Below are 22,580 nucleotides of genomic sequence, written 5' to 3'. Positions count from 1 at the left end.
TATATTATCGCGTCTTGACTATGGAGCAGTAGTCTATAATTCTGCGAGGCCTAGTGTTTTGAAAATGCTGGATCCTATTCACCACCTAGGCATCTGCCTTGCTACAGGTGCCTTCAGGACTAGTCCTGTACAAAGCCTGTACGTCGAGTCAGACGTATGGTCTCTATTCTTCCAAAGGACATATTTAAGTTTCTCCTATGCCTTGAAGGTAAAATCTGCAGTAGACCACCCATGCCACTCAATTATTCAGGACTTGTCCACGGCCAGGCTGTTCCGTAACCGCCCAGCCACTAGGCCTCCTATGTCCCTCCGATTGGAAGCCCTGTCGGAAGAAACAGGCTTCTCTCTTCTAGAGAATGTCCTGATGGCTTCTACTAGGCTTCCACCACCTTGGGAGTGGCAGACTATCCAGTACGATGTCTCTTTTGTAAAAATATCAAAATGGGCACCTGAAGCACACATACACTCGCATTTTCTTGAACTTCGGGAGAAGTATTCTTGCAGTGAATTTTATACGGACGCCTCCAAATCTTCTACTGGTGTTGCTTACGCAGCTTTGGGACCATCTTTTACAGTGTCCGGGGCACTAAATCCGCATACAAGCATTTTTACAGCGGAAGCATACGCAATCCTTTTAGCAGTCAAACATAAAACAAATGAATATTACAAAAGCAATTGTGTTCACAGACTCATTGAGTGTCGTTAGAGCTCTAATGAGTCTACGAAAAGACAAGAACTCAGTTTATAACGAACTGTACAGCTTGCTATGCTCAGCTTACAAGGACAACCAAGTAATCATAATATGCTGGGTATGTAGTATGGGTATGGGTATGGGTATGGGTATGTAGCTGCAGACGAAAGTGCCACTTCAGTAGTTTTTGAACATACAAACACAAACATAGCCAACCCTTTCACTGACCTAAAGCCCTTCCTGCGCCATGAATTACGGAAATATTGGCAAAGGCAGTGGGACAATCAAGTGTCAAATAAGCTACATGTAACCAAGCCAAGAATTGGGAAATGGATATCTCAGAAAACAACAAGACACAAGGAAGTGCTTCTTTGCAGGTTAAGGATAGGACATACCCATGGAACACACTCGTATCTCCTTACAGGAAGTGATCCTCGGACATGTGATAGGTGTGGCGACATACTTACAGTTCTCCATGTTCTTATCCAGTGCCCAGAAATAGAAGCTCAGCGTAAAAAGTACTTTTATCCCGCGTATCGTGAGCACATCCCTCTTCACCCAGCATTCTTTCTTAGCCATGAGCCGCTTTTTGATTTTAATGCCGTCTTAAAATTTTTAGCAGATGTAAACACGTTACAAGTCATCTGGCCAGGGTATCTGTAGCGCAGCCTCGACTTGCAGGCTGCAGCTGCAGTGGAAAAACATTTTACAGCACGTGCCTCTCAGTCCTTGATTTCAAGGACCTCTTGAGGCAATAGTGCTATTGCATATACTTTATTATGTCACCGCTTTGTAATGAAACCTTTACGCTCATAGCTCACATCATTAGTCTTTGTCATTATTTTAACACTCATATATTTTACGCAATTTATAGCGATTTGTTTTAGGCCTCTTTACAGCCACCTTTTGTGTACCATTTGCATCCTACTGTCCACTCCATCTATAATACATTCAGAACCCATCACCATGTGTCATGGCGCTCTTTGGCCATAGCTGGCCCTTGCGCCATTAAACACTACACATCATCATCATCATCATCGCCTGGTAATTGTGCTGGCGGGCATTCACAGATGTTTCGGACGTGGCTCTGGTGATTTGAGCGCTTGTTCGACCCGCCTGGCGCGCCCCATGTCCGGAATCGATCGTGACAGGAACTATAGGTCGCGTTCCTTAATACGCGCCTCAGAATAACTACGAATCTGTGCCACGTGTTTCTGTGCAGCTTCCACAACGGCTTGTATGAGGCTATGAAGTATTGCATAACGACGTTCATGTGTTTCAATCCATCGAGGCTTTTTCGAGAACATCGGCGCCGTGTGTTGCTTTGTCGGTGTTGCTCTGCAGCTGTCACAGTGATGTACGGCTGTTGGAGTGCGTAGCATTCAGTTTTCTTGCTTTCACATGCAGGGTGCATGCGGTTGGATTCATATACTGTTTCCGTTCCTGCTAGTCTCCCGTGGTGTGCGGTTTACTCAGCGACACTTACGAACAATCAGTGCATCGGCACTATGTGGTGCTTCATCATGCAGTCATCCGGGAGGGTATTTTGGTATGCTGCCGTCGCAGGAGAACGCAGCCGGCCCGCCTCGGACGCGGCTTTTTGGCCGCGCCAGCAGCCAGGCATTCTGTCAATTCTATGACAGGCACTACGCGGCGTTCTGCCGCGTAGTGCCTGGGTGAGGACGGGTCTCAGGGACCCAAGGTCCCTACATTTCTCTCTCTCAGCCGCTGCTCTTCATTCATGTGCGGAGGGGGCGGTTGGGTGCAATGTTGATGTACTCGTTTAGCGAGCTGCGGAAGACGACGATCGCCCGAGCAGTGGTACGAGCGTGTTCGCTCGATTACGAGGGACGCCGCGGCTCAGCGCCAGTAACGGGCTCCCAACTATCTAAAATCCCGACCAACTGGAGGCCTAACAGCTTCGTTGTAAAATTATTTTATTTGCAGTAACTTAAAAAACGCAAAAGATATAACTAACGATAAAAGTACGCCGCTGCTTGGTTGGGATAGCATTCTTGCTTTCACTCCGGCGCTGCCATTTGTTTGGCCTATTCTCTGATGCGGCACTCGTATCTTGGGTGTAGATGTTGGACGCCTCGGACTGTGCAGGGTCATTTACGATGTGCTCGTTGAGCAGGTCTTGAATGCCCAACAATATTTCCTTGGTGGTGGTCGCGGCTTTCCAGCCCCTATCCTCGTCTAGTGGGAGCGCGTTGGGTTAGAGCGCAGGGGGCTTGGACGTGCAGGTTGGAGGGGTGGTCTTCTTTGAGGGCCGTCTGCATCTTGTGTTGGCTTCCTTCCCAGGGTGTCCCCTGTTTCCCTGGTGTGGCGCACTCCCACTCCAGCAGGTTGAGCGCGCTGTCCGGGTTCTTTGACGGTCGAGCAGCGAGCCCAAGCGGGTGGTCTTTTCGCCGGGCTTTTCGCTCTTCCGAGGGCCGAGTTGTGGCTGTACCAGACATCGCATCAAAATATATAGGCAGCGCCTCCTCTATATTAAAAAATCTAAGCCAGGTTATTAAGCATGGAGCTGATAGTGATGGTCATGGTGGTCCTGCCCTTTGTATCGGGTCGCCGTAGTTGGCCGTGTCCAAACCAGCGTGACCACACAAAAAATGAAAGGAAAAAAAAAAACGCGGAAACACATTTTCGTGAACTTCAGAAACAAAAAAAAGTTCGCACAGTCATCGGCGCAGCGCTCCATGCTGCCACCCATAGTTTCTCACTGTAACACTTAGAGGGTAATCTGGCTCCACCGCCTATGCGAGGTTTTTAAAGGGCGATGTGCCGTCATGGGAATTACGGGATATGTGTCTTCGAGGCTTCGTCTAAAACGTGGATATGGCTATACAAATAACGCGTTCTTAAACTGAAATCTACATAAAAGGCTGTCATTCACCAATATTACATCTCAATCAAGTTTACTCACCTACAATGCAGAATCCAGCGAAGAAAGGCAAGAACAGACAAGCCGTTCCAAAGCGAGCGAGAATCTTGTGGTCTGCCCTCCAAGTTTAGCGGCCAGCTGATAATTTTTACGTTTCATATAATTGTACATCCAATAATAAGTTCTCAAAATTAGACAATACATTTTCGTGTAATAATAAAGCTAAAGCAGCCTTTTACGTGCTGTTTAGTAGGAAATTAATCATTGTGACAGACGGAACGGTGCTAGCTAGCCAGGTGCGTCTTCAAGGCTTTCTAGTTCTCCGAGAATAATTCCAAGCCGAAGTCACAATATACCGGTTTTCCCAGGGATACCACAGCGCAGCAGCGCCAGTTTGGATATAGCGAGAAACTCTATGGTGCCACCAAAACTCGAGGCGTTTGTGAACAATGAAGGAAGGACACAGTTGCGCTGGTTTCCTAAACTCGTGCAGAAGGGTTCCCTGGATTTCTCTAGATTTGGGCAAAATGCACTTATTTGCCCTATTGAAAAAAATGTGAACGAGAATGTACGAGAAATAGTGTCGGCGATTATTGCTCCGTAGACTGTGCGAGAAACTCGTTCAGTCTGCGTGAACTCGTTGAGTCTACGAGAACCTCGTACAGTCTACGCAGCAATAATCGCGTACATTTCTCGAACACATGTGTACGAGATCGCGTTCTTGTCACTGAACGAGATTCTCGTACATTATGAACGAGTTCGTTTCTACGAGCTGAGTGCGTACAAGATGATGAGCTTGTACGACCTGCGAGAGTATGCACCCTGAAAAAGATAGGCACCTCATATTCATATTTATTATAATAATGCAAATACAATTCTTGTAAATACAAGTGTTCATGCATGAACACTTGTGCTGACCTTACTGCAGTGTTGTGTCGCTGTAATGGTTTGTTCAGAAATCTACAGAAAGAGTTAGGTTGAGGTGAAAAAAATGTCAGGTGAGGTAATGGTTTGTACTTGTTAATAAACAAGTACACGTTACACAGGTTCTTCAGCACACCTATTCAAGCTTACATTAATAGCGAAGTCCTCCGATTTTAAGCAAGAGCACGTCATACATCTCGCAAGCGTTGTTTATCTGACCTTGTAATGGTACTTCAATACACCCAGTCTGTTGACAGAAGACCACTGGAATGTGTTGCTAGACTGAGAGCTTGCCGCGCACCTGAAAAAGTAAACAAAAGCCAACAGCCTTTTTCACACATGCAATAAGATAACACATAGGCAAAAGCAGTTTAGCTGACATTCACACAGATAAGAATGCTTTAGCATTCAGAACATGCGATACTGAACAAAATTTATTAAAATTAAGTGGTTTCCTGCAATGCTTATGACTCCTAAGGAAACGTGCATTATAGTGCGGTAGAATAACCTGTCACATTAGCAGATGACTGAAACAAGTGTTATTACAGTAAAAAAAGACATCATTTGAGTAATAATAATTACTAGTACTGAAGCAACCTAAGTAACATGCATAAAATCTACTTTTAGAGAGCAGCATCAACAGGTCGAGCTAATTAAATTACTTGGAAACTGCTATTCTGCCAGCAAAACTAAAAATCGTGGTGGCGTAGTGGCTTTGGCATTGCACTGCTAAGCCGAATGGCACAGAATAAAATCCCATGCACAACGGCCACATTTTGATGGCAGCAAAGTGCAACAACACGCCCATAAGGTGCATTGGGCACATACCCCCGGTGTTCAAAGTTAATCCAGAGTTCCCCACTACAGTGTCCCCCATAATCATACTCAAGGGCCAAGTATGGCCAAAGAGCGCCATGCCAGTGTTTGTGAGTTTGCAGTGGAGTGATGAATTCTGAGAAATAGATGAGGCCTGGCTGTAAAGGGGCCTAAAAATAACCGCTGTAAAGTGCGTCAAATATACATGTACTAAAATCATGGCAATGACTAATGAGGTGTACTATGCATTGAAGAATGCATTGAGAAAGAATGACGCGATATTTAAAATATTAAAGATGCAGTAATTGGCAAGAAGCACAACTGCCTAGACAGAGCCTTTGAACCACAAGGGCCTGGAGGCATGTGCTATAAAAAAACTATCACAGCGGCATCCTCTAGAGAGGGGATGCGCTACGAATTTATTGGACTAATAACATGTAGCACAACATCGCTCAAAAAGCCAAGGATTAGATTGCATTGGCATTAAAAAGTGGTTCTTCACCAATAAACATCCTGGGATGAAGAGGGATATGATAGCGGTATGCTACAGGAAAATGTTTTCTTCTCTCCGGTTCGGCTTCCCGACACTCCAGCAGGACGTGGAGGACGGTCAGCCTCTCACCACATCTACCACAGGTTGGTGGTTCATCACCAGTAAGCAAAAAATTGTGGGTGCCGTACGTGTGTCCTATTCTGAGACGGTAGAATATGACGTCAATTCGTCGTGTTTTCGTAGCTGAGGGCCGGAAACCTAACTGTGGTTTAATCATGTGAAGTTTATTGTTTCAGCGTCCCACAAGCGTTGCCAGTGGCTTCGCAGTTTCTTTCGCAAGAAAGGTTTCAAGTCTGTTGCAGGAACAGCTACAGTATGATTACTAGTGTGTGATGTCGCTGATGTGGCCATTTGGTCTGCTTGCACATTACCCTCAATGCCTCTATGGCCCGGCACCCAGCATATTATTACATGCTGGTTTGCTACATACGCTCTGCATAGGGCGGAATAAAGCTCAATGAGTACAGGATTTTTGTGCTTGCAGAGTGACATCAGGACTTTCACAACGCTTAGAGAGTCTGTAAATATAACTGTTTTTTGAAGATTTGTTTTCGTTATATGATCCACAGCCGACAATAGTGCATAGGCCTCAGCCGTAAAGATACTTGTTTGCGGGTGGAGTACACCGGATTCCGATAAAGATGGGCCGACGGCTGCATAAGAAACCCCGGCATGTGATCTAGAAGCGTCTGTGTAAAACTCTGTACACGAGTACTTGGATTGAAGCTCTAGGAAATGCATTTTAATCTGTGCCTCTGGAGCGTATTTCGTGACCTCTACGAACGATGTGTCACACTCTATGATTTGCCACTGCCACGGCGGTAAGAGTTTAGCAGGAGACATAGGTCGATGTTCAAGCAATGGAACATCCATTTGCTCACTAAGATTCCTTACACGTAATGAGAACGGTTTTCTCGCTGCAGGTCGGTTATGGAAGAGTGTAGCAGCGGTCATATCGTTTATGGTGGAATAAGAAGAATGTTCATTGTTTGCTTGTACTGTCTGAAAATACGTGAAACTGCTATATGAACGCTGCAGATGGAGTGACCACTGGTTCGACTCTACATAGAGGCTCTGGATCGGGCTTGTTCGGGAAGCACCGGTTGCGAGGCGGATACCTAAATGGTGAACGGGGTCTAGTATTTTTAATGCACTTGGCGTTGCAGAGTTATAAATTATAGCTCCGTAATCAAGGCGTGAGCGGACAAGACTGTTGTACAAGTTTAGGAGGCATTTTCGATCACTACCCCATGTTGTGTGCGAGAGAATTTCCAAAAAGGTTCATAGTCTTCAGATATTTAAGATGGGGGATGAAGGTAAGCTTAGAGTCCAGAATTAAGCCCAGGAATTTATGTTCACTGCTCATGGATAGTTCCTCTCGATTGATCGTGAGATTTGTCACCGGTGTCACGCCTCTTTTGTTTGAGAAAAGAATGCATGTACTTTTCTGTGCGTTTATTTTGAACCCATTTACATCCGCCCATTTAGACAATTTATGTAATCCAAGCTGCACCTGTCGTTCACAGTCCCCGCAGGGGCGTCTGCGTCAGCAGGCGTTTGGTGAGTTGCGCCACCACGTACCCGAGCACATGAGGCTTGGACCCTCCCGCGTGTCGCCGTGCGTGGCTTAGCCGTGTCCGGTGAAAAGGGGATCCTGGGAGTTGAGCCGAAGCCGGGTGTTTGGACCTTTATGGCCCCTCGGCAGAGGCAACACACTCCTTTGGCCTCTGCTTCACGTAGACGGCACCCCTGGGCTGACCCACCCAGGGAAAATCGGCAGTTGCTTTTTCCTATCCTCCTCTTAAATCTTCGTCTTTCTCTCTCACTTTCAATCTATCCTGTCTTCTTCTCTCTTCTATTTACTTCCGATCTTCTGGGCAGCGAGGGTTAACCTTGTGTGCGATAACCAACCTTGGTTATACATATTGGGTTATTTGCTCGGTATACATACCGCCACATTACCGCTTACACAAACACGAATTTCAGTCCTTGATAGACGAATTGCCAGAGCCCTATCTTCTTCTTGGCGATCTCAATGCACACAACAACCTGTGGGGCGACGCTCGCATTGATGCGCGAGGCCGTCTAATTCAAGATTTTCTTTTCTCATCCGGTGCTTGTCTGCTTAACAAAAAAGAACCTACATATTATTGTCTTTCAAACAAAACATTTTCCTCTATAGACCTCAGCATAGCTTCTCCATCCATATTGCCTGAACTTGAATGGGAAGTTATAAAAAACCCTTACGGGAGCGACCATTTCCCAATACTGCTGAGAGCACCAAGACAATACGAATCGCCACCACATGCTCCTCGGTGGAAGGTCAATGCAGCGGACTGGGATAAATTCCAAACACTTACCAGTAAGCTCTCGTGGGGTGACATTTCATCGCACGGAATTGACGGTGCCATCGAGTATTTGACTAATTTCATAATTGACGCAGCTTCTAAGTGTATTCCCCAAACAAGTGGACTTTCTAGCAAACGCCGTGTTCCTTGGTGGAATGAACAATGCCGGAACGCACGTAGGCAGCAGAACAAAGCATGGAGGCAGCTTCGCGAATATCCTACTGCTGAAAACCTTGCCAGTTTCAAGAAAATCAAGTCCCAAGGTAGGAGAACACGCAGACAAGCCAGGAGAGACAGCTGGCAAACATTTTTATCAAGTATCAACTCGTACACGGATGAGGCCAAGTTTTGGAACAGGGTGAATAGAGTAAGAGGACGACAAACACATCCCCCTCCCCTGGTACACACGCAGGGAGACAGCCTGGAGGACCAAGCGAACCATCTGGGTGCACATGTTGAACATGTGTGCAGTTCATCACACTATTCTCCAGCGTTTAAACAATACAAATCAGTAACAGAAAACAAAAACTGGACCGAAAGAGCACCGGAAACTAGCCATATAACCTACCTTTCTCCCTAGCAGAGCTGCATGCATCACTCACCTGTTGCAACCAATCTGCCCCAGGCCCTGACCGTACACTATATGACATGTTGAAAAACCTACCCTCTGAAACGAAGAAAACCCTTCTCTGTCTCTATAACTCTATATGGACCTCCGGCGAGATCCCCTCTGCCTGGAAAGAGGCCATAGTGATCCCTATCCTGAAGCAGGGCAAGGATCCATCGTCCGTATCGAGTTACCGGCCCATAGCTCTAACAAGCTGCCTCTGCAAAGCTTTCGAGAAAATGATAAACCGTCGTCTGATACATTTCCTAGAATCAAACAAGCTGCTTGACCCATACCAGTGCGGTTTTCGCGAAGGTCGATCCACCATTGACCATCTGATACGTATTGAGGCACAGATACGTGAAGCTTTTGTTCACAAACAATTCTTCCTTTCTGTTTTCCTCGATATGGAAAAAGCATACGACACCACGTGGCGGTTCGGAATACTGAGAGACCTCTCCCACTTTGGTATACGTGGTAATATGTTAAATGTGATTGAAAGTTATCTGCTGAATCGTACATTCCGTGTTCGAGTTGGCAATGCATTATCACGGCCTTTCGTGCAGGAAACCGGAGTGCCACAGGGTGGGGTGCTCAGTTGCACTCTCTTCATTATAAAAATGAATTCCTTGCGTCTATGCATCCCACGCAACATGTTTTATTCAACGTACGTCGATGATATACAGATTGGATTTAAATCATGCAACCTTGCAATCTGTGAGCGGCAGGTTCAACTTGGTCTGAACAAGGTGGCTAAATGGGCAGACGAGAAAGGGTTCTGCCTAAATCCACAAAAGAGCGCCTGCGTCCTTTTTTCTAGAAAGAGAGGACTGTACCCCGACCCCGACATTGACCTACAAGGACAGCGTCTACCTGTAAAAACGGAACATAAATTCTTAGGCATAATTCTTGACACTAAGCTAACATTCATACCACACCTAAAACATCTAAGAAACAAGTGCATGAAAACAATGAATATTTTAAAAGTGTTGTCACGCACTACATGGGGTAGTGACAGAAAGTGTCTGTTAAATTTGTATAAAAGCCTCATACGAACACGCCTAGACTACGGGGCCATAATTTACCAGTCAGCCACCCCAACCGCGTTGAAGATGCTGGACCCCATCCACCATCTAGGTATTCGCTTGTGTACAGGTGCCTCCCCGCAGGGGCGTCTGCGTCAGCAGGCGTTTGGTGTGTTGCGACACCACGGACCCGAGCACATGGGGGTTGGCCCCTCCCGCGTGTAACCGTGCGCGGCTTAGCCGTGTCCGGGGAAAAGAGGATCCTGGGGGTTGAGCCGATGCCGGGTGTTCGGACCTTTATGGCCCCTCGGCGGAGGCAACACGCCTCTTTGGCCTCCGCTTCACGTAGACGGCACCCCCGGACTGACCCACCCGGGGGAAATCGGTGGTCGCCTTTTCCTGTCCCCCTCTCCGATCTTTCTCTGCTCTATTTTTCTGTCTTCACTGTCCTGTCATCTCTTCTCTTCTGTTACTTCCTCAACTTCCATAGGCGGCTTGGGTTAACCTTGTGTAGGTGCCCTCCCTTGGGTTTATATATAAGGTTATAGCGGCAATGTACGGCTGGCGCCTGCAGCCTTACACGTTAAGTGCTGCAGCGTCCCCTTGTTGGACTCCGTGGTGGGTGGCTGCCATTGCTGCCGAAATACACCAAACTGCTATGGGAACACCCGCTTTTCCCCGACTTCTTGATCGTCTCCCTCAGAAGAGGGGACGCACCGATGATATTCTGAACTTGTTCACCAGACCAAAAGACATTTTCCCCCGATTCCAAGTAGTACATAGTCAAAGAACCGAAAAACTAGCAAGAACCATATCCCCATTTGTAGTTGCAAAAAGCTTGACCAACACACTAGGCCCTGGCTACAAGGTCACCAAAATGCCAAGCGGGGACCTTCTTCTTGAACTACGTGACAAAGAACAATACAACAGACTCGGCAAACTTGTTACTTTTGGTGATGTCCCAGTTACCGTTTCACCGCATCGGTCCATGAACACAGTACGGGGGGTAGTATCAGAAGCAGACCTCATCGACCTATCTGAAACTGAACTGTTGGAAGGATGGAAGGAGCAAAACGTCACGAATGTGCAGCGCATTGTTATGAGACGGGACAACAAAGAAATCCCTACGAAACATCTGATACTTACATTTGAATTGAGCACTTTACCACAAAGCATTGAAACAGGCTACACAAAGATAGCAGTAAGACCATATATACCCAATCCTAGGCGATGCTACCAATGTCAAAGATTCGGCCATGGCTCACAGAGCTGCCGTGGTCGACTCACCTGTGCTAAGTGTGGAGTACAAGGTCATGCCTCAGACAACTGCGAGGCCACACCTCACTGCGTTAATTGCGATGGTGAGCATCCAGCGTACTCCCGGTCTTGTCCAAGTTGGAAAAAAGAAAAGGAAATTATAACACTGAAAGTCCGTGAAAACATATCGTTCAGGGAAGCACGCAAAAGGTGCTCACCATTCCACACGACCACTTACGCTGATGCGGCGCGTCAAGGGGCAGCGTCGCAGCGGCTACTGCCACCAGCCCAGCCCGCGCACAGCGAGCTGTCGCTTGTGGTACCTGCCCCCAGGGTGGAAGTAGCTAAGTCTACTCCACCTAACCAGCAAACAGGCCCGGTTACCCTAGGGTTGCCGGCACCACAACAGCCCTCGGTGGCAGCCTGCGCTACGCGAAGCGAACCCGCAGGCCCACCAGCAGCTCCCACGGTGGGTGCAGTCAAGGCTGCCTCACCCTCTCCGGCCATTGCTGGCTGTGGTAACACCCGGCGCAGCTCAGGCCCAAAGGCAGCCCCATCGACCTCCGGGCTGGTGGGCACAAATGTCTCGTCCTTCGCGGCGAGACTCTCTCGCGAAACTTCTCGCTCGCAAGAGCGCGTGTCCGTCGCCTCTCAAGAGGCAATGGACACTACACCCATCCCGACGGCGCACCAAGCGCCTAAGGAGCGGCGAGGCTCCCTCGACCGCTTCAGAAAAGACAAATCCCGCGTTACAGGGCCTGGAAAGGGCTCTGTAATCTAAGGCAATACTTCCTTTTTTAGTACACACAGCACCAATTTATTTCATTATGGATACACAAATCATTCAATGGAACGTCAGAGGCCTTCTTAGGAACCTCGACGATGTCCAAGAACTTCTTTACCAACACAATCCAAAAGTGCTGTGTGTACAGGAAACGCACTTAAAATCGAAACCTACACATTTTCTCCGACAGTATGTTACGTTTCGTAAAGATCGCGATGATGCTCTCGCATCATCAGGCGGTGTTGCCATTATAATTCACAAAAGCATAGCATGTCAACATTTGCAGCTACAAACGCCCCTCGAAGCAGTGGCAGTTCGACTTGTTCTTCTGAACAAACTCATCACCATTTGCTCCCTTTACATTCCCCCACATTACCACTTACACAAACAGGAATTTCAGTCCCTTATAGACGAATTGCCAGAACCTTATCTTGTTCTTGGCGATTTCAATGCGCACAGCAGTCTGTGGGGCGACTCTCGTATCGATGCGCGAGGTCGCCTTGTTGAAGAATTTCTTTTCTCGTCTGGTGCGTGCCTCCTGAATAAGAAGGAACCTACATTTTATTGTTTTGCAAACAGAACCTTCTCTTCTATTGACCTTAGCATAGCTTCCCCGTGTCTATTTCCTGAACTTGAATGGGAAGTTACCAAAAATCCGTACGGGAGCGATCACTTCCCAATACTACTGAGAACAACCACAGAAAATAAGTCTCCACCACAAGCCCCTCGATGGAAGGTTGATACAGCAGATTGGGAGAAATTTCAAACTCTTACTAGCAATATCTCCTGGGCTGACATGTCTTCGTTAGGAATTGATGCTGCTGTAGAGTATTTCACTGCCTTCGTAATTGATGCCGCTTCTAAATGCATATCCGAAATAAGTGGTGTGGCATGCAAACGCCGTGTCCCATGGTGGAACGACGAATGTAGAAACGCTCGTAGGAAACAGAACAAAGCGTGGGGTTTGCTACGTGATTCACCTACTGCGGAGAATCTTATCAACTTTAAGAAGATAAAGTCACAAGGCAGGAGAACGCGCCGACAGGCCAGAATAGAGAGTTGGCAGAAGTTTTTATCAGGTATACACTCGTACACAGATGAGGCCAAAGTATGGAACAGGGTTAACAAGGTGAGAGGACGCCAAACATATTCACTCCCTTTGGTAAATACACAGGGCGACAGCTTGGAAGACCAAGCGAACCACCTGGGTGCACATTTTGAACATGTGTCGAGTTCATCGCACTATTCTCCGGAATTCACAAAATACAAAGCAGCAATAGAAAAACAAAAACTAGACCGAAAGAGCACCGGGAACGAGCCATATAATTTACCTTTCTCTTTAGCAGAGCTTCATGCATCACTCGCCTGTTGCAACCAATCTGCCCCAGGCTCTGACCGCATATTATATGAAATGTTGAAGAACCTACCCTCTGAAACGAAGAAAACCCTTGTCTGTCTGTATAACTCTATATGGACCTCCGGCGAGATCCCCTCTGCCTGGAAAGAGGCCATAGTGATCCCTATCCTGAAGCAGGGGAAGGATCCATCCTCTGTATCGAGTTATCGGCCCATAGCGCTAACAAGCTGTCTCTGCAAAGTCTTTGAAAAAATTATAAACCGTCGCCTATTACATTTCCTAGAATCAAACAGACTGCTTGATCCATACCAGTGTGGTTTTCGCGAGCGTCGATCCACCACTGACCACTTGATACGTATTGAGGCGCAGATACGCGAAGCTTTTGTTCACAAACAGTTCTTCTTGTCTGTATTTTTAGACATAGAAAAGGCCTACGACACCACATGGCGGTTTGGCATACTGAGAGACCTCTCCCACTTTGGTATACGTGGTAATATGTTAAATGTGATTGAGAGTTATCTGCTGAATCGCACATTCCGTGTTCGAGTTGGCAATGTTTTATCACGACCTTTTGTGCAGGAAACTGGTGTACCCCAAGGAGGCGTGCTCAGTTGCACACTCTTTATCGTCAAAATGAACACGCTTCGTGCTTCTTTACCACCAGCTATCTTTTATTCCATCTACGTGGACGACGTACAGATAGGCTTCAAGTCCTGTAACCTCGCAGTGTGCGAGAGACAGGTGCAGCAGGGGCTCAACAAAGTGTCTAAGTGGGCAGAGGAAAACGGGTTCAAAGTAAACCCCCACAAAAGTTCTTGTGTTCTTTTCACCAGGAAGAAAGGTCTTGTTGCAGATCCAACTATCGAAATGTATGAACAACAAATACCTGTGAACAAAGAACACAAATTTTTAGGCATCATACTTGACTCTAAGCTTACTTTCATTAGCCACATAAAACATCTAAAGGTGAAATGCCTAAAAACAATGAACTTACTGAAAATTTTATCTCACACATCCTGGGGCACCGACAGGAAGTGTTTAATGAACCTTCACAAGAGCCTCATTCGGTCACGATTGGACTATGGTGCCGTAGTATATCACTCTGCCGCCCCGAGCGCGCTAAAAATGCTAGACCCCGTCCACCATCTAGGTATCCGCCTGGCCACTGGCGCATTCAGAAAAAGCCCCGTTGAAAGTTTATACGTAGAATCCAATGAGTGGTCACTCCATTTCCAGAGAACATACATCAGCTTCACCTATTTTCTCAAAGTACTCTCCGATCGTGAACATCCTTGTTCTACAACCCTTAATGATTTGAAGTGTGCAACGCTTTTCTATAATCGACCCTCTATGAGGCGGCCTTTCTCATTGCGTGTAAGAGAACTTAGCGAAGAGATGGATATCCCACTTCTAGAACATCGCCTAATGCCTCCAGCTAAGCTTTCACCGCCCTGGGAGTGGCAGGTGATAGAATGTGATCTATCCTTTGTAGAGGTCACAAAGCACGCTCCCGAGCTCGAAATTGCAATGCATTTCCGCGAACTTCAATCGAAGTACTCGTGCTCGGAATTCTATACCGACGCATCCAAGTCCCATGCTGGCGTATCTTATGCAGCTGTTGGCCCCTCCTTTTCTAAATCTGATGTATTGAACCCCCTAACAAGTATCTTCACAGCAGAAGCATACGCAGTACTGTCTGCGGTGAAACATATCAAGAAATTAAAACTAGAAAAAGCAATAATATTCACAGACTCGTTAAGTCTTGTAAAAGCACTAACATCTTTACAAAAGCATAAAAATCCTGTTTTTATTGAGCTTTACTCACTCTTGTGCAACATTTACCAATCTCATAGACATGTAATAATATGCTGGGTGCCTGGCCATAGAGGCATCGAGGGCAATGTGCTCGCAGACCAGTTGGCCAAATCAACTACATCACAAGCTATTAATCCTGCTGCTGCTATTCCCTCCACAGATCTGAAGCCTTTTTTGCGAAGGAAACTGCGAGGCCACTGGCAGCGTCTGTGGGACGCTGAAACAACTAATAAGCTCCACTTGATTAAGCCACAGTTAGGTTTCTGGCCCTGTACAACTAAAACACGACGTACTGATGTCCTATTCTGTCGTCTCAGAATAGGACACACATATGGTACTCACAATTTTCTATTGAATGGAAATGATCCTCCAACATGTGGTAGATGTGGCGACAGGCTCACCGTCCTCCACGTCCTCTTGGAGTGTCGGGAAGCCGAAAGAGAAAGAAAGAAACATTTTCCTCTCGCATATCGCTATTGTGTTCCTCTGCATCCCGCTATGTTTCTCGGTAAAGAACCACTTTTCAGCACCAACGCAGTCCTTGCTTTCTTGAAAGATGTTGTGCTACATGTTACTAGCCCAATAAGTTCGTAGTGCATCCTCTCTCTAGAGGATGTTGCTGCGATAGTTTTTTAACTGCACATGCCTCCAGGCCCTTGTGTTTCAAGGGCTCTGTTTAGGCACTTGTGCCTCTGGCCAATTCTTGTATGTTTAATTATTTGTAACTCGTATCATTCTTTCGCAATGCATAGCTCATGTCCATAGTACACATAATCACTCATTGCATAATCTTATTACTTATAGATTTTACGCACTTTACAGCGACTGATTTTAGGCCCCTTTACAGCCATGCCACATCTAATGTTCATATAATTCCCTATTCATCTACCACTAACAAGCCATTACCATCGTCTTGGCGCGAACTAATACTGTCATGGCGCTCTTTGGCCATACCTGGCCCTTGCGCCACTAAACACCAACAATCATCATGTGTACAGGTGCCTTTAGGACAAGCCCTGTAGAAAGCCTTTACGTGGAATCCAATGAGTGGTCCCTCCACTTCCAGAGGACCTACACAGCTTTCATGTATTTTCTTAGAGTGAATGCAAACAGTGAACATCCCTCATATTCCACCGTAAATGATTTGTCCAGCTCCCACCTCTTTTATAACCGACCTGCAGTAAGAGAGCCCTTCTCGTTGCGTGTGAGAAGTCTGGCTGAGGAAATGGATGTCCCACTCTTTGAACATCGTCTAATGACACCCACTATACAGGTCTCACCGTGGCAGTGGCAGATTGTCGACTGTGATTTGTCCTTTTTACATGTTTCGAAGCACGCCCCGGTTGCACACATTCGAATGCATTTCCTCGAACTGCAGCATAAATACTCCTGTCCGGAATTTTACACCGATGCATCAAAGTCTCATGCTGGCGTCTCTTATGCAGCGGTTGGCCCATCATTTTCAGATGCCGACGCGCTGCACCCCCAAACGAGCATTTTCACAGCAGAGGCTTGTGCAATACTGTCGGCTCTTAAACATATCAAAGAATCGAAAATACCAAAAGCAATTATCTACACAGACTCGCTGAGCGTAGTAAGAGCTTTAAAATCTCTTAAAAGGCACAAAAATCCAGTAATAGTATCGCTTTATTCATTAATATGTAATATATATGCGTCTGGGCAGCATGTTGTGGTGTGCTGGGTGCCAGGACACCGAGACATCGAGGGAAATGTACTGGCAGACCAGATTGCCACATCCATCGACGCAAAAGCTGGAAACACATCCATGCCCGTCCCTGTTCCCGATATGAAGCCATATCTACGCAAGAGACTTCGAGCCCACTGGCAACGTTTGTGGGACGCCCAGAGTCTAAACAAACTTCATTTAATTAAGCCTCGCTTAGGGAACTGGCCATCCACCACGAAATCTAGAAGAAATGATGTCCTATTCTGTAGGCTCAGAATAGGACACACTTACGGCACGCACAATTACTTGTTGTCTGGAGGCGAACCCCCGACCTGTACTATTTGTGGCGAGGTACTCACTGTACTTCACATCCTAGTGCAGTGTCCCCTAATAGAACCTGAAAGAAAGAAACACTTTGTTCAAGCCTATAGAGAGAACATACCCCTTCACCCAGCGATGTTTTTAGCTAATGACCCGGTATTTCAGCACGACTCAGTTTTAGCCTTTTTAAACGACATCGACATTTTGCAAGTTCTTCGCCCGAGAGATTCGTAGCAGGGTCCTCTTTCAGATGACGCTGCTGCGACAGCATTTTGAAATGCACTCTCCTCCAGACTCTTGCTTCTAAGGGTCTCTGTGAGGCAGTAGTGCCTTGTATCGCTTACAGCTTTTTATGCTATATTCATTGTGCCCCTATCACGTCATTGTCATGATTTTATTAATTTTGTCTGTTTTACGCACCTTTAGTGCGCAGGATTTTAGGCCCCTTTACAGCCACCCTACACCTACCCACTGTCATTGATCATACCATTGCTCACTCACTACACCACGTCTTGGCGCTCTTTGGCCATAGCTGGCCCTTGCGCCAGAAAACAACATATATCATATATACATATTGGGTTATAGTGGCTGTGTACTGCTGGCCCTGGCAAGCTTTGTGTACACAGAATCTTGCCGCGTCCCCTTGTTGGGCTCCGTGGTGGGCGGCTGGCAGAGCTGCCGAAAATAAATACATTTATGGCTTTAAGCTCATTCCCAAAGTTGCCTGATCGCTCTCTTTTGAAAAGAGGGCGCACCGATGAACCTTTAAACTTTTTCGCCAAGAGCAAAGAGATCTTCCCACGTTTCCACGTGATCCATGCTGAATCCCCCCAAAAGACTCTAAGAACCCTACCTTCTTTTGTTGTCGCGAATTGCCTCACCGACATTCTGGGCCCAGGATACAAAATTACTAAAATGGCCAGTGGCGACCTTCTCCTTGAAGTGCGTGACAAAATCCAACATGACAAACTGACATATCTTGTTTCATTTGGTGACACTCAAATCTCAGTAAACCCTCATCGTTCCCTCAACAGCACACGAGGTGTAGTTTCAGAACAGGACCTACTGGAATTGACAGAGGCAGAGCTCCTAGAGGGCTGGAAGGCTAAACGCGTAACAAATGTACAGAGAATTAAGATCCGGCGAGACGATAAGGAAATTCCGACAAAACACCTGATTCTCACTTTTTGTACCAGCACACTCCCCGAACAAATTGAAACAGGCTACATCAAACTCAATGTCAGACCCTATATACCAAATCCCCGACGCTGTTTTAAGTGCCAAAGATTCGGTCACGGCTCTCAGAGCTGCCGCGGCCGTACCACCTGTGCAAAGTGTGCGTCGCATGACCACCCCGCGGACAACTGCAACGACCCACCCCACTGTGCAAACTGTGAGGGTGAACACCCGGCATATTCACGCTCCTGTCCCACATGGAAAAAAGAAAAAGAAATTATAACGCTCAAAGTAAAACAAAACATCTCCTTCAAAGAAGCACGAAAACGCCTCTCATTTGTGGGGCCTTCTTTCTCCGAAGTGGCACGGCAGGGGGCACTGCCACAACGATTCTCGGCGGCCGTTCGGACCACGCAGAGTGGACCGGCGTTAGCGCCACCCGCCCCCACTGCGGTATCAGCTAGTGCTGTTCCGCCAGCTAGCAAGCAGAGCCAGCAGCCCTCCGGGCCTGCGGGCTCTAGGACTTCTGGGGCCTCTGCTCGCGCAGAGAAGCCCGAATCACCCGCGAGCGTACACCGCGAGCGGGCATCCAGCGCCTCGGCGGAGGCGATGGATACATCGCCAAGTGCATCGGCGTCTCAGACGCCGAAGGATCGGCGCAGCTCTCAGGAGCGCACAAAAAAAGACAAACCCCGCATCACGGGGCCTGCAAAGGGCCCTGTGGGCTAATTTAGTTTTTCTCTAGCACAAACTACTATAAACATGGATACACAAATATTACATTGGAACATCAGAGGTCTCCTCCACAACCTCGATGACGCCAAAGAACTCTTATGTAAGTTTAATCCCAAGGTGCTATGTGTACAGGAGACATACCTAAAACCCACACAGACAGGCTTTCTCCCGCAATTTGCTATCTTCCGCAAGGACCGTGACACCCCCACTAAGTACACCCCCTTGTGGCACGCCAGCCTCCTAGGTGAATGTTCTAGATAAAGCATTGCCCACTCTTACGCGAAGCGTGCGGTTAGACAAGTAGCTTTCGACTGTGTTAAACATATTTCCGCGGACCCCCATCGCAGAGAGATCTCGAAGAATCCCGAAGCGCCATGTCGTGTCGTACGCTTTCTCTAAATCTATAAATACAGAAAGTAGAAACTGTTTATGAATAAACGCATCTCTGATGTTTGCCTCGATACGAACAAGGTGGTCTATTGTCGACCTACCTTCTCGGAATCCACACTGGAAGGGCTCTAGTATTTTGTTATTTTCTAGGAAACTGATTAAACGCCGGTTTATCATTTTTTCATACAGCTTGCACAGGCAGCTTGTTAGAGCTATTGGCCTGTAGCTGCTGGCTAAGGACGGGTCTTTGCCTTGTTTAAGTACCGGTATGACTATGGCTTCTTTCCACAAGGAAGGAATAAATCCAGCCGCCCACATTGCATTAAAGAGAGAGAGGAGTGTTGTCAGTGTTTCGGGGTTTAAGTACCTAATCATTTCGTACATGATACGATCGCCACCTGGCGCCAAGTTGTTACAACAAGCGAGAGATGCTTTAAGTTCGGCTAAGCTAAATGGCTGATTGTAAGCCTCACTCGAAGAACCTTTGCGGTTAAGAGGCTGCCGCTCTTCGCGTTCTTTGAACTTCAGGAAAGTGTCTGTATAATGCGATTCACTTGATACATATTGAAAGCGTTCACCTAGACAATCCGCCTGGTCTTCCAGGCTATCACCTTGGCTACTTACTAAGGGTAGAGGATGTGACTCCCGGCCTATTAGTTTATTTACCCTATTCCAGACTTTTGTTTCGTCGGTGTATGAGTTTATACTGGAAATGTACCTTTCCCAACTCTCTCTCTTTGCACGTCGACGCGTTCTTCTGCCCTGTGACTTTGCTTGTTTAAAATTTATCAGGTTTTCAGCTGTTGGGGAGTTGCGAAACAATCCCCAGGCTTTGTTTTGCTTTTTACGTGCTTTCTGGCATTCATCATTCATATAAGGCAGGCCACTTTTATTAGCCAGTCCATTAGTTTGTTGTATGCACCTTTCAGCAGCGTCAATGATAAAACCTGTTATATACGCCACAGCATCGTCTATGTTAAAAGAGGCAATGTCATCACGGCCTAAATATGTTATTTGTCGGAAAAGTTCCCAGTTAGCCGAGTCTTCCATCGGGGAACGTGTGGCGAGCATCTATCATGTTCTGTTAAGCCTAGCATAATTGGGAAGTGGTCGCTCCCAAAAGGGTTCTTGAGAACAGACCACTCCAGGTATGGCATTAGTGTACTCGATGCTATACTTAAGTCAATGGATGAATATGTGTTATGTGTAACGCTGTAATACGTAGGCTCTTTCTTCTTGTTAAGTAATGATGCGCCTGAAGAAAACAGAAAATTTTCAATCAGGCGACGTCTCGCATCGCAACGTGGGTCTCCCCACAAAGTTTTATGTGCGTTGGAATCTCCGACAACTATGTATGGCTCCGGAAGTTCATTTATGTAGTTTTGGAATTCGGTTTTATGTAGTTGATAATTGGGAGGGATGTATATAGAGCTGACAGTGACCAGCTTGTGAAACAAGACCCCTCGGACAGCAACTGCCTCTAGGGGCGTACGAAGTTTTAGTTCCCGGCAGGCAATACCTCTGTCGACTACAATAGCCACACCACCGGAAGACACGACTGTGTCATCGCGGTCCTTACGAAAAATGACGTATTGTCGGAGAAAATCTGTTTGTGTGTGTTTGAGGTGTGTTTCTTGGACACACAGCACCTTTGGATTATACTTATGTAGGAGTTTTTGGATGTCATCGAGATTGTGGAGGAGTCCTCGGATATTCCACTGTAATATTTGTGTATCCATGTTGAATGTGGGTTTTGTGCTGTGTGTTGAGAAAGAGGAATTACTTCACAGAGCCCTTTCCGGGCGCCGTGATGCGGTGTTTTTCTTGTTTGGAGCGATCGCGAGACTCTCGCGGCTCCTTAGGCGCAAGTGGCGCCGTCTGGCTGGTTGTTGTGTCCATAGCCTCTTGCGACGCGCTGGACACGCGCTCTTGCGAGCGGTTGGTTTGACGAGAAGGCCTCGCCACGAGAGACGAGGCCCTCGAGGCCACCAGCCCGGAGGTCGATGGCCCCTTCTTGTGAGTTGGCAGAGCAGCGCTAGCTGCACCTGCCGAGGGGGCGGATGGCGTCGCCGCCGGCCCACTGCGCGTGTGCCAGACAGCCGCCGGGGGCCGATGTGGCGCTGCCCCCTGACGCGCCACTTCGGCAAAGCTGGTTTTTGGCAGGTATGACACCCGCCTGCGTGCCTCCTTGAATGAGATACTTTCTTTTACTTTGATTGTCACAATTTCTTTTTCTTGCTTCCAAGACGGGCACGACCGCGAGTATGCGGCATGCTCGCCATACAGTTGACAAAGTGTGGAGTGTTTTCGCACGTTTCAGAGGCATGGTCACCGGAACTACATTTAGCACATGTTAGTCGGCCTCGGCAGTTCTGTGAACTATGGCCGAAGCGCTGGCATTTGAAACATCGTAGAGGGTTTGGCACGTATGGCCTGACACGAAGCTTGATGTATCCGGCCTCGATGGTTTCGGGCAGAACACTTGAGTTAAAAGTTAGTATCAGGTGCTTGGTCTGGATTTCCTTGCCGTCGCGCCTCATCTTGATCCGTTTAACATTGATTAGATTCTGCTCACTGAAGCCCTCTAGGAGTTCAGCTTTGCTCAGCTGCAACAGGTCATCATCTGATACAACGCCACGGGTGGTATTCATGGTACGGTGCGGGGTTACTGTTACTTGAGCTTCTCCAAATGCCACTAGGTTGGGTAGTTTCTCGTATTGTTTCAGTTCACGGAGCTCCAAGAGGAGATCCCCGCTTGCCATCCTGGATGCGTTATAGCCTGGTCCAAAAATATCAATCAGAGTCTTTGACACAAGGACAAGTGAGATTGTTCGTACTGATTTGTCTGTTTTTTCTGAGTGGATCACGTGAAATCGGGGGAAATTCTGTGTTTGGCGTCCAAAAAAGTGGAAAACATCTTCGGTGCGCCCTCGTTTCAGACGGCTATCAGTGAGTGGGGGGAAAGAAGTTGCCATAAGTATAGGTGAGTGTTCAGCAGCAGCGCCAGCCACCCACCATGGAGCCCAACTAGGGGACGCTGCAATACCTGGAAGAGATAGGCACTGCAAACGCCAGCTGTACGCCACTGTTATAACCAAATATGGGATATCCTAGGTTGGCTACCCACACAAGGTTAACCCTAGCTGCCTGGGAAAACGGAAGTAAAATGAAGTGAAAAGAAGACAGGATAGATTGAAAGTGAGAAAGACG

General features: G+C 47.2%; 1 pseudogene; it reads right to left on the bottom strand.

The window, feature by feature from the left end:
* Positions 1-2,712: 2,712 nt before the first annotated feature.
* On the bottom strand, positions 2,713-3,150 carry LOC119448494 (SUMO-conjugating enzyme UBC9-like; annotated as a pseudogene).
* Between the last annotated feature and the right edge of the window lie 19,430 nt (positions 3,151-22,580).

Source organism: Dermacentor silvarum, chromosome 4 (assembly GCF_013339745.2).
Source record: "Dermacentor silvarum isolate Dsil-2018 chromosome 4, BIME_Dsil_1.4, whole genome shotgun sequence".
NCBI lineage: Eukaryota > Metazoa > Arthropoda > Arachnida > Ixodida > Ixodidae > Dermacentor > Dermacentor silvarum.
Note: the sequence above shows the minus strand (reverse complement) of the source record. Positions and strands in the feature narration are given on the sequence as shown.